Raw genomic sequence first — 12,526 nt, forward strand, 5'->3', positions numbered from 1 at the left:
GTTCTTTAAAGCAACAGACACACATGCTCTATTGAATAAAAGCAGCCACCATCCCAAGCACACTTTTGCGGGCTTGGTCAAATCCCAATTTTTAAGATTCCACAGAATCTGCACAAGAATAGAGGACTTTGGGTTTGCCGTGAGGGTGCTGTGCAAGGTCTTGTCCACCAGAGGGTACTCTTGGTCTTTCCTTAGACAGGTCTACAGTACTTTCAAAACAGTTAAACCAATTAACGTGGACCCCATGATACCACTGGTCATATTCTACTCGGAGTCTGCCACTAAATTGGCCAGAGCCTTTAAGAATAATTTCAAAATACTCCAGGAACAAGGTGGTCTATTGGTGGACCACAGAATAATCACGGCCTACAAGAAGAACAACAATATACAGGATATACTCATTAAAGCCAAATTAACACCGTTGACTCAGAAGACTGAGGCTGCTCGCACTGAGTTTTACAAATTTGAACCCTGGGCATACAACAAACACACCAACCAGGTGTTCGCCACCCAAAAAAGTACCAACACTAAAACTAAAAATTGCATATATCTCATAAGTTGTCTCACGTGCTCGATGCAATATGTAGGTGAAACTGGCAATACACTACTGACACGATTCACCCAACATAGATATAACATCAGCCGTAAAAAAGACACTCACCTGCCCTTGGTTAGCCATTTCATTGAGCACGGGTGGAATAATCTGACCACTACTATCTTAGAGGCAAATCCCAATTGGTCCAAGAAACAGAGGAAATATCTGGAAAGACAATGGATTCACAAGTTGAACACCCGTCTCCCCTTTGGCCTCAATGAGAAATAACTCCACAACATGATAATATAATATAATAACATAACAATAATCATATCAAATTTGATAATATATATACAAAAAAACTTTATGTTATCATTCCTACTCTAATACCACCAGGCCTTGATAGGAGATAGATATCATTACATACATAGATATTAGCGAGTACACTAACCAGTGGGCAGTCTTTGACTGTCTGCTGTCCTCTCTTAACCTAACCCCGTCAGTGCTGTTTTTATGTTTTGTCATAATATTTATTTCCACATCGAGTGACATTATCCGGCGGTCTCCCCGGGTAGTGTCTTAGTCATGTTGGTTACGAGGGAACACTTTTGTGTCTACCACCTCAAACCTGAAGTTACTTTTATTTCTCTTTTTTCACTTTTCCATGTCCATTGCATGTACAGTATTACCACCGTACGTGTCATTGAGATATAGTCAGACACATAGACTGAGCGATCACTGTCACATCTACCTTTCTATATCTCAAGTTTGTTTTATTTCTCTTTTTTCAGTTTTCCATCTCCATCTCATGTAAAGTATCATTACCATACATGTCATTGGGATATAGCTATGTAATATATGTTTCTATATATTCAGGTAACACTCTTGTGTCCACCACCACTAATCCAAAGTTAATTTTGTTTTTCTTTGTTCTATTTCACATATCCATCTCATGTAAAGGATTACCATCGTGCATGACATTGGGATATAGTAACATATGTAGATGGGCTGTACACTGCCATTGTCACCTCTCTATATTTGAAGTTAATTTTTTTTCATTTTGTTCAATTTTCCACATCCTTTTCATGTCAAGTATTATTACCATACATGTCATCGTGATATAACTGTGTGATATATGTTCCTATATATTGAGGTAACACTCTGGTGTCCACCACCGCTATCTAAAGTTATTTTTATTTCTTTTTGTTCTATTTTGCATGTCCATCTCATGTAAAGTATCACCACCTACATGACATTGGGACATAGTTATATTTATTTCAATATCTATCACGTATACCTACTGTGTAAATGCATAATATGCTTACATATGACTATAGGAAAATGATGTTTCTGAAAGGCCTGTACGAAGCATGTCACCACTCACGATATCCATGATGATCACCCTTTACCCGCTATGGTCCACATCGGCCACGGGTCCAATATAGTCCATTGACGTGGCAATTTTTGTATTGGTGCACAGTATCCCTACGTGCCTAATCCTAAGTCACAGACCCCCCAATTAGATTGTTATTATTATTATTTATTAGTGGAGGTTAACACCTTCCCTTCCCCTTACTCTAAACCTAACCATTCGGGCCTTATGCCTAATCCTAAATTCACATCCATCCATTTCATTCATGTAGTCTTCATTTTCCCCACAATTGGCTTCCATTATTCACGCAGGAGCTTCTGGACTCCTGGAGTCCCTGAATGCAACCATTCACCGGCTCAAACCACCTTTTCTTCAAATTTCCGAGGGCCCCTGAATGCAACCATTTCCGGTCCAATTTTTTACAATTAGTTTATATCCAGTTTAATATTATTTTTTAGGTCTGCGCCCCCCTCTGGGGTCTAGACATTTTTCTAATCCCTTTCCCCTTGGGAAATTTTATTTCTTTACTTTTAATTCGTCCGGGATATCGCCAACTTTAGAGGTCACGGGGTGAAAGGTATATCCGCCCAACCCCCGCTTTCATCTCCCTCTTTCACTTTGGTCTTCATGCTGGAAGCACACCAATTAGCGCTCGTACAGGTACTTTCTCAAGATTGCTAGGCTGATGAAGGTTTTTTTGTAACCGAAACGTCCCGCCGTTATATTGCAACTGTAAATAAACAAATCAACTTGATTAACATCATCTTCCGATCTTTTTTCGATTTTTAATAATTTTTTTCACACAACATTCTTGCTAATTACCACGAGCTAACACCACTGGTGCGTTATAACACCTTACTATGGATGAACGCTACAACCCACATGAATGGACCCAAGTCCAGAGCAGGAGATCTGGTAGGACCCGCTATAAAGCTCCCTATATTAATCGCAATCGACATTATTCACCGGAGAATAACGAAGTTCGCCATCACTCATCTGATAAAAACGAGGTCCGTCAAGACTACAAAAATGGCGGCGCCCATAGCCCGGAGCGCGCGCCATCTTACGCTCAAGCGGTCAGATGGGGCCCGCGTAGACCTTATTCTTCACCGGAGTCTACCGGAACCAGGTACGAACACCCACGTCACGGGCCTAGACCTGCACCATGGCAAGCGCCTAGGGTTGAACATTACTCCAGATGGAGCCACGATGATCAATACCATGATTATATATCCTCACCAGAGAGGTACTATCACCGTGGCTATCCACACACTGCTAGATATCACAGTGGGGGGAGATATGATGATCGCCCTTACGGCACCACCAGCAGAGATGGGTCACGGTACAGACCACCATCTAATCCCCTTGATGTCGGGCGTCCCGCACCTGCTGCGCCGCCGCCTCTGATGCGACCTTCCAGACCTCATAGACGCAGCACGCCACCTCCCAGGGCGCGTCCGAGCACGCCGCCCCCTCGATTCCGACCACCCAGGGGTCGCCGACCGACCACGCCGCCCCCCCAGGTTCGTGGGCCCAGGGGAGCCAGACCAGGCACGCCACCACCGCGTGATCGACCACCTAGGGGTCGTAGACCGACCACGCCGCCCCCCCATACCCGTGGGCGCAGGGCAACCAGGCCAGGTACGCCACCACCACGTAATCGACCACCGAGGGGTCGCAGACCGGCTACGCCTCCACCACACTACAGAAGCGACCCGGATTTCGCAGCCAAGGCCAGGGTGACATGCAGGCTCATCAAAGCCACACATCACATGTCCAACATCAGCGGTAGGTCCATCCCCATCGCAATCGACAAACTCACCACCAAATTGGCGACTTCGATTAAACCAGCAGCGCCCAACCCCACCACCACTTCCCTCATAGAGGCCAACGCCAAGCAGTGGGAACAGGAGACGCTGCTAATTCTCAAGGATCATTACCAAGAGTGCTTGGACACAGACCTAGAGATTATGACCCATGTCGGTGGCGTCGACTGGCAACAGCCTTTTGGGGTGGCCACCACGTGGGCTAAGAAACAGCTGGGACAAAGGCTCTTACAACGCACTCTAGACAAAGTCCATTCCATGCTGTCTAATGCGCTGTCTATTCCAGAGGTCAGACCCACCCCCAGATCAACCAACACAGGGTCAGCCCCTCCGGGCCAACACCACGTCTTCACCAGACCCATGAAGGCGGTGCAGAAACGTCGCCACATCAACCCTCCAGACACAGAGGGTCCTAACGCAACCGATTCCTCCACCTGGTGGAATCCCGTTCTGCTTACCGGACCGACACCAGAGGGTCCGACCCCACTCTGCCAGAGGGTACCACGGGTGAGAGTCAGAACGTCTGCCAACGCTCCACCCTCAAATCCATTGGACACAGAGCTACGTCATGAAGATCCACAACAGGACAGGGTCCAGCCTCACGCCACGAAGGAAGCACCGCGGACCAAGAAGGACACACCTACTCCTCTCCCATCTCTTCTCCCCCTCCCTTCTTCCCCCCTCCCCGCTCCTCTTCCCTCCTCCTCTTCCCTTTCCCTCTCCATCCCCCGTCTTCTCCCTCTCCCCCTTATAACCCCCTCCTCCTCCTCCTCCTCCTCCCCCCCCCCCCCCCCTCCCCTCCCTTCAGTCCCCAGTCCCCCATTCCTCTCTGCCTCTTCTCTCTTCCAGCTCACGTCCACGCCCCTCCTCTTCAGGACAGACCTTCCCTACGGATGTGGAGGCACCTGGAACCCATCCCACGAGCACTGCTCTTCACAATGATGACTGCGACTCCATGGAGCTTTGGTCGGAGGCCAACGCTCCCCGCATGCCAACCGCCGAGGGGCCCACGGTCCCCGTTACAATTGACAGTGACAGTTCCACACCATCCAGTCCACAACCGGGGCCCAGCAGGTTACCCTCACCTACCCTCACTCCACCTATTCTCATAGAGAACACTCACACCACACCCAACACAGGCACATCTGCATCACAACCCAAGCTATTATTCTCACCAGTCTACAGACCACATAGACATCTCAGCACAGGCAAAAACAGAGTCAAGGACTGGTCCCTCACCCCCACTAAGAAGTGGGTCATCATGGGGGACTCCAATCTCAATCGCATACCACCCTTCCAAGAGCCCGACCTCCAGATCGAGTCCTATCCGGGTGCAACGTTTAGGCATGCTGAAGCCATACTGGCAAAAACCACACACACTGACATTGTTGAGTCACTCGTGCTGTCCTTTGGCATCAATGACAGAGCTCAGAGGACAGAGGGGGCACTGATCGGCCACATACAGAGGGCTGTGAGAATGGCCACTCTTGCTTTTCCCCAAGCCCTCATACTAATACCCGAACTGAATTTCTCTGAGTCCCTTCCAGAGGATGAACAACGCAACCTGAGACGGCTCAACCAACACATCGTCAGACAGTTCCACTTCATCCCCAGACTGCAGCAGAAGAGCTTCCAGGCTGAGGAAGACGGCGTCCACTGGACCATCCCCACCGCCAGGAAGATCCTCAAAGAATGGGTTGATATGTTAAAAGCAAACGCCCCGTGAAAACTGTTTTGTCTACGGGGTTTAAGAATGTCATTGTGTTAGCGCAGAAGTTTAACATTACTGCAGCTCAACTCTCCCTGCTTAACAAAGGCCTTAATTTCATACCGATCATCAGAGGAGAAAAAAATGTTAAAAATCAAACACAAATTGACATCAGAACCTACCATAGGAGACTCAAATTAGCTGCACATTTTGAGCACACTAGGGAAACTAGTCCACTCCCATTTATGCCAAAATCCACATGGGTACCACCAGAACCAACCGTGCCTTGGCCCTTAAGGCAACTAATACAGTCAGACGTGGAATGGTTCGACAACCACTATGTTGCCAAATGCAACACGACTAACCTAGATCAATTTGAACTGGAAGCCCTTAAACAACTAAAAAGCAACAAAAATATAGTCATCAAACCAGCTGATAAAGGCAGCTCTGTTGTCGTTTTGGACAGAGAGCAATACCTGTGGGAGGGTTACAGGCAACTTAATGACAAAAAGTACTATAAAAGCCTTAAGAAACCTATCTTTAAGGACACTATTCCTTTAGTCACAGAAATACTCCAAAAACTGCAAACCAAAAAGTTCATTAATGCCAAACAGAGGTCCTTTTTGATGGGGGATGCCGAACCCAGACCTAGGCTATTTTATATGTTGCCAAAAATACACAAGGCCAGAGACAAGTGGAGCCTTCCCAATGTAATTCCACCTGGAAGGCCCATTGTCTCGGATTGTGGTAGTGAGACATATGCCACAGCCCATTTTGTGGAGACATACCTCAATCCCATATCTATCAAACATCCCAGTTACATTAAAGACACATACGACTTTGTCAACAAAATTAAACTGCTGCACATTCCAGCTGATGCCTTCCTGTTCACCATGGATGTGGACAGCCTTTACACAAATATTAACACAGACCAAGGCATGGAGGCGGTCAAAAATACCTTTCAGTTATATCCAGATTCCAAACGTCCAGATAAGGAAATATTACAACTCTTATACCTTAACCTTACCAGAAACGACTTTGAATTTGACGATAAATACTTTTTACAAATATCAGGCACGGCCATGGGTAAAAAATTTGCTCCCTCTTTTGCCAATATTTTCATGGCCCAGTGGGAACAATCAGCCTTATCACAGGCTCCCATTAAACCCTTACATTACTATAGATACCTAGATGATATTTGGGGAGTGTGGACACACTCTTTACAGGAGTTTGATACATTCTGCAATTTTCTGAACAACTTTAACAGTTCCATCACCATTAAATCAACACACAGTCTCACTGAGGTGGATTTTCTGGACACGACAACCTTTAAGGGCCCTAATTTCCAGCAAACAAACAGATTGGACATTAAAGTGTTCTTTAAAGCAACAGACACACATGCTCTATTGAATAAAAGCAGCCACCATCCCAAGCACACTTTTGCGGGCTTGGTCAAATCCCAATTTTTAAGATTCCACAGAATCTGCACAAGAATAGAGGACTTTGGGTTTGCCGTGAGGGTGCTGTGCAAGGTCTTGTCCACCAGAGGGTACTCTTGGTCTTTCCTTAGACAGGTCTACAGTACTTTCAAAACAGTTAAACCAATTAACGTGGACCCCATGATACCACTGGTCATATTCTACTCGGAGTCTGCCACTAAATTGGCCAGAGCCTTTAAGAATAATTTCAAAATACTCCAGGAACAAGGTGGTCTATTGGTGGACCACAGAATAATCACGGCCTACAAGAAGAACAACAATATACAGGATATACTCATTAAAGCCAAATTAACACCGTTGACTCAGAAGACTGAGGCTGCTCGCACTGAGTTTTACAAATTTGAACCCTGGGCATACAACAAACACACCAACCAGGTGTTCGCCACCCAAAAAAGTACCAACACTAAAACTAAAAATTGCATATATCTCATAAGTTGTCTCACGTGCTCGATGCAATATGTAGGTGAAACTGGCAATACACTACTGACACGATTCACCCAACATAGATATAACATCAGCCGTAAAAAAGACACTCACCTGCCCTTGGTTAGCCATTTCATTGAGCACGGGTGGAATAATCTGACCACTACTATCTTAGAGGCAAATCCCAATTGGTCCAAGAAACAGAGGAAATATCTGGAAAGACAATGGATTCACAAGTTGAACACCCGTCTCCCCTTTGGCCTCAATGAGAAATAACTCCACAACATGATAATATAATATAATAACATAACAATAATCATATCAAATTTGATAATATATATACAAAAAAACTTTATGTTATCATTCCTACTCTAATACCACCAGGCCTTGATAGGAGATAGATATCATTACATACATAGATATTAGCGAGTACACTAACCAGTGGGCAGTCTTTGACTGTCTGCTGTCCTCTCTTAACCTAACCCTAACCCTAACCCTAACCCTAACCCTAACCCTAACCCTAACCCTAACCCTAACCCTAACCCTAACCCTAACCCTAACCCTAACCCTAACCCTAACCCTAACCCTAACCCTAACCCTAACCCTAACCCTAACCCTAACCCTAACCCTAACCCTAACCCTAACCCTAACCCTAACCCTAACCCGTCCCCACGCCTAGTATCTTGGTTAAAAATCTTGTGCAGTTGCCCCTCCCCTACCAGACGTTATTCCCAAAAAACCAGTTTTTCCATGTTAAAAAAAGTTACTCGGAAATGGCTAAAAATTGGTGAGCATGTAGTCCTGGCCAAGGGCTACAACAGGCACTGCTTGGAATTGTGTTGCCCCTCTGCGTTGGGGAGTTACAGAGCTTCAAACTTTTCAAATCGCGATTGCAGTACCCACAATCGCCACCAGGGGGACGAAACTTTTTCGGCCAATGCGCCTGGTCCCAAGGTATCCGAGGATGGTCTCGGTATGAGGTTGCCCCTCTGCGTTCAAAATTTACGTCCAAAAAACCACTTTTGAAAAGTGGGCAGATTGCTCTTAACCTAACCCTAACCCTAACCCTAACCCTAACCCTAACCCTAACCCTAACCCTAACCCTAACCCTAACCCTAACCCTAACCCTCTAACCCTAACCCTAACCCTAACCCTAACCCTAACCCTAACCCTAACCCTAACCCTAACCCTAACCCTAACCCTAACCCTAACCCTTTTTCGGCCAATGCGCCTGGTCCCAAGGTATCCGAGGATGGTCTCGGTATGAGGTTGCCCCTCTGCGTTCAAAATTTACGTCCAAAAAACCACTTTTGAAAAGTGGGCAGATTGCTCTTAACCTACCCTAACCCTAACCCTAGCCCAGCTTCCACATTCAGATTCCACATTCCACATTCCAATTCCACATTCCACATTCAGATTCCACATTCCACATTCAGATTCCACATTCAGACTCCACATTCAGATTCCAGATTCCACATTCAGATTCCACATTCAGATTCCACATTCCACATTCAGATTCCACATTCAGATTCCACATTCCACATTCAGATTCCACATTCAGATTCCACATTCCACATTCAGATTCCACATTCAGATTCCACATTCAGATTCCAGATTCCACATTCAGATTCCACATTCAGATTCCACATTCCACATTCAGATTCCACATTCAGATTCCACATTCCACATTCAGATTCCACATTCAGATTCCACATTCCACATACAGATTCCACATTCAGATTCCACATTCCACATTCAGATTCCACATTCAGATTCCAACTTTTTACATAGGGTTTTTAGAAAACTTCACCACAGACCATTACCAGACCACTCAAAATGGCCTGGAACGTGCTCCTAGACACTTTCTGTGGGAAGTATTTTTGACTCCACACTTAGTCAAATTTTCACACAATTTCACTTGTACTCATTTGGCCATAACTTCTGATAGGAAGGTCATAAAGACCTACTTTCAACGGATTTGGAATCAGGAAGAGCCCCTCTTTCAACAGACATATTATGGGCCAAAACTCTACTGCGCATGCGCAGACCAAATTGGCCATAACTCGGGATAGAAACAACATAGAACCAAAATTTCAACGGATTCTGATCCGTCCCCACGCCTAGTATCTTGGTTAAAAATCTTGTGCAGTTGCCCCTCCCCTACCAGACGTTATTCCCAAAAAACCTGTTTTTCCATGTTAAAAAAAGTTACTCGGAAATGGCTAAAAATTGGTGAGCATGTAGTCCTGGCCAAGGGCTACAACAGGCACTGCTTGGAATTGTGTTGCCCCTCTGCGTTGGGGAGTTACAGAGCTTCAAACTTTTCAAATCGCGATTGCAGTACCCACAATCGCCACCAGGGGGACGAAACTTTTTCGGCCAATGCGCCTGGTCCCAAGGTATCCGAGGATGGTCTCGGTATGAGGTTGCCCCTCTGCGTTCAAAATTTACGTCCAAAAAACCACTTTTGAAAAGTGGGCAGATTGCTCTTAACCTAACCCTAACCCTAACCCTAACCCTAACCCTAACCCTAACCCTAACCCTAACCCTAACCCTAACCCTAACCCTAACCCTCTAACCCTAACCCTAACCCTAACCCTAACCCTAACCCTAACCCTAACCCTAACCCTAACCCTAACCCTAACCCTAACCCTAACCCTGAGCAGGTGCCTGATCTGTTTCAGGTTGAGGATGTCCCTCCCGAACCGGTGGCAGTTAAATCGGTCTCCCTAGTTCAGCCTATCACCTCTGTCTATAGGGCCAAGTGGTCCAGCTTGCAGCTGAGCCTGATACCGCTAGACAAGGCCTTGACTCACAGACAGGCCTATGGCTTGTATGTGCAGTCCTGCCAGAGCCACAAGGTGGAGGTGAGGAGCTTTAAGGGATTTGAGAAAAAAAGGGGAAACATACTCTCCAGTGTTTAGGTATTTTGCCTTGCACCCACACACACACACACACACACACACACACTCACAAACAAACTTATTGACATATGCACACACTACATCCATGACACTTACACACATTTATTGGCACATTACTGATTTATTGTACACAGTTCATTAAAAAAAAAAAAAAAAAAAAAATCCCCTCACATGGACTCTGCCTTGACGTGGCGTGAGGGCTTGCGTGCCCCTGGGAGCCCCACTGCATATTTGCAGTGGGGCTCCCAGGGGCCAGACCAAAGAGTCCATTTTCTTACCTTCCTTACCTCTGCTTACCTTAAAAACCTGTGCTAACTTCCACATTCCACATTCAGATTCCAACTTTTACATAGGGTTTTTAAAAAACTTCACCACAGACCATTACCAGACCACTCAAAATGGCCTGAAACGTGCTCCTAGACACTTCCTGGGGGAACTTTTTTTTTTTGGACTCAACACTTAGAGATATTTTCAATGACGCCCATTCATTCCCATTGGGCCGATGTTTTCGCTTATAACTCCAGAACCATAGGTCCTAGAGACTTGAAACCAAGTTCCGTCAGACATAATTTGGCAACGCTGAACACACTGGAGTTGTCCCCGAGTCTCTACGACTTACCGTTCCGGAGATATGGCCATTTTAAAGTTTCAAACTAAGATTTTGAAAATTTCCCAAAGTTCCACGGGGTCAAACGACACACCATTGGAAAGGTCTGGGGCCAAGAAATCCAAGGAACTTGGTTGCATGATGATAGGGCATTCCTATCCGGAGTTATTGGCAAAAACATTCTTGAGGGGCCCCTCAAGAATGGGGTTTTTAAAAAACTTCACCACAGACCATTACCAGACCACTCAAAATGGCCTGAAACGTGCTCCTAGACACTTCCTGGGGGAACTTTTTTTTTTTGGACTCAACACTTAGAGATATTTTCAATGACGCCCATTCATTCCCATTGGGCCGACGTTTTCGCTTATAACTCCAGAACCGTAGGTCCTAGAGACTTGAAAGTGGGTGGCGTCAGACCTAATTTGGGGTCGCTGAACACGCCAGAGTTGAAATCAAGTCTCTACGACTTACCGTTCCGGAGATATGGCCATTTTAAAGTTTCAAACTAAGATTTCGAATATTTCCCAAGGTTCCACGGGGTCAAACGACACACCATTGGAAAGGCCTGGGGCCAAGGAATCCAAGGAACTTGGTTTCATGATGATAGGGCATTCCTATCCGGAGTTATTGGCAAAAACATTCTTGAGGGGCCCCTCGAAGGACGTATTTATCCCTATAACCTAACCCTAACCCTAACCCTAACCCTAACCCTAACCCTAACCCTAACCCTAACCCTAACCCTAACCCTAACCCTAACCCTAACCTAACCCTAACCCTAACCCTAACCCTAACCCTAACCCTAACCCTAACCCTAACCCTAACCCTAACCCTAACCCTAACCCTAACCCTAACCCTTCTATTTTGCATGTCCATCTCATGTAAAGTATCACCACCTACATGACATTGGGACATAGTTATGTTTATTTCAATATCTATCACGTATACCTACTGTGTAAATGCATAATATGCTTACATATGACTATAGGAAAATGATGTTTCTGAAAGGCCTGTACGAAGCATGTCACCACTCACGATATCCATGATGATCACCCTCTACCCGCTATGGTCCACATCGGCCACGGGTCCAATATAGTCCATTGACGTGGCAATTTTTGTATTGGTGCACAGTATCCCTACGTGCCTAATCCTAAGTCACAGACCCCCCAATTAGATTGTTATTATTATTATTTATTAGTGGAGGTTAACACCTTCCCTTCCCCTTACTCTAAACCTAACCATTCGGGCCTTATGCCTAATCCTAAATTCACATCCATCCATTTCATTCATATAGTCTTCATTTTCCCCACTATTGGCTTCCATTATTCACGCAGGAGCTTCTGGACTCCTGGAGTCCCTGAATGCAACCATTCACCGGCTCAAACCACCTTTTCTCCAAATTTCCGAGGGCCCCTGAATGCAACCATTTCCGGTCCAATTTTTTACAATTAGTTTATATCCAGTTTAATATAATTTTATTTTTTAGGTCTGCGCCCCCCTCTGGGGTCTAGACATTTTTCTAATCCCTTTCCCCTTGGGAAATTTTATTTCTTTACTTTTAATTCGTCCGGGATATCGCCAACTTTAGAGGTCACGGGGTGAAAGGTATATCCGCCCAACCCCCGCCTTCATCTC

The sequence above is a fragment of the Ammodytes marinus genome (genome assembly GCF_949987685.1).
Source record: "Ammodytes marinus genome assembly, chromosome: 2".
NCBI lineage: Eukaryota > Metazoa > Chordata > Actinopteri > Uranoscopiformes > Ammodytidae > Ammodytes > Ammodytes marinus.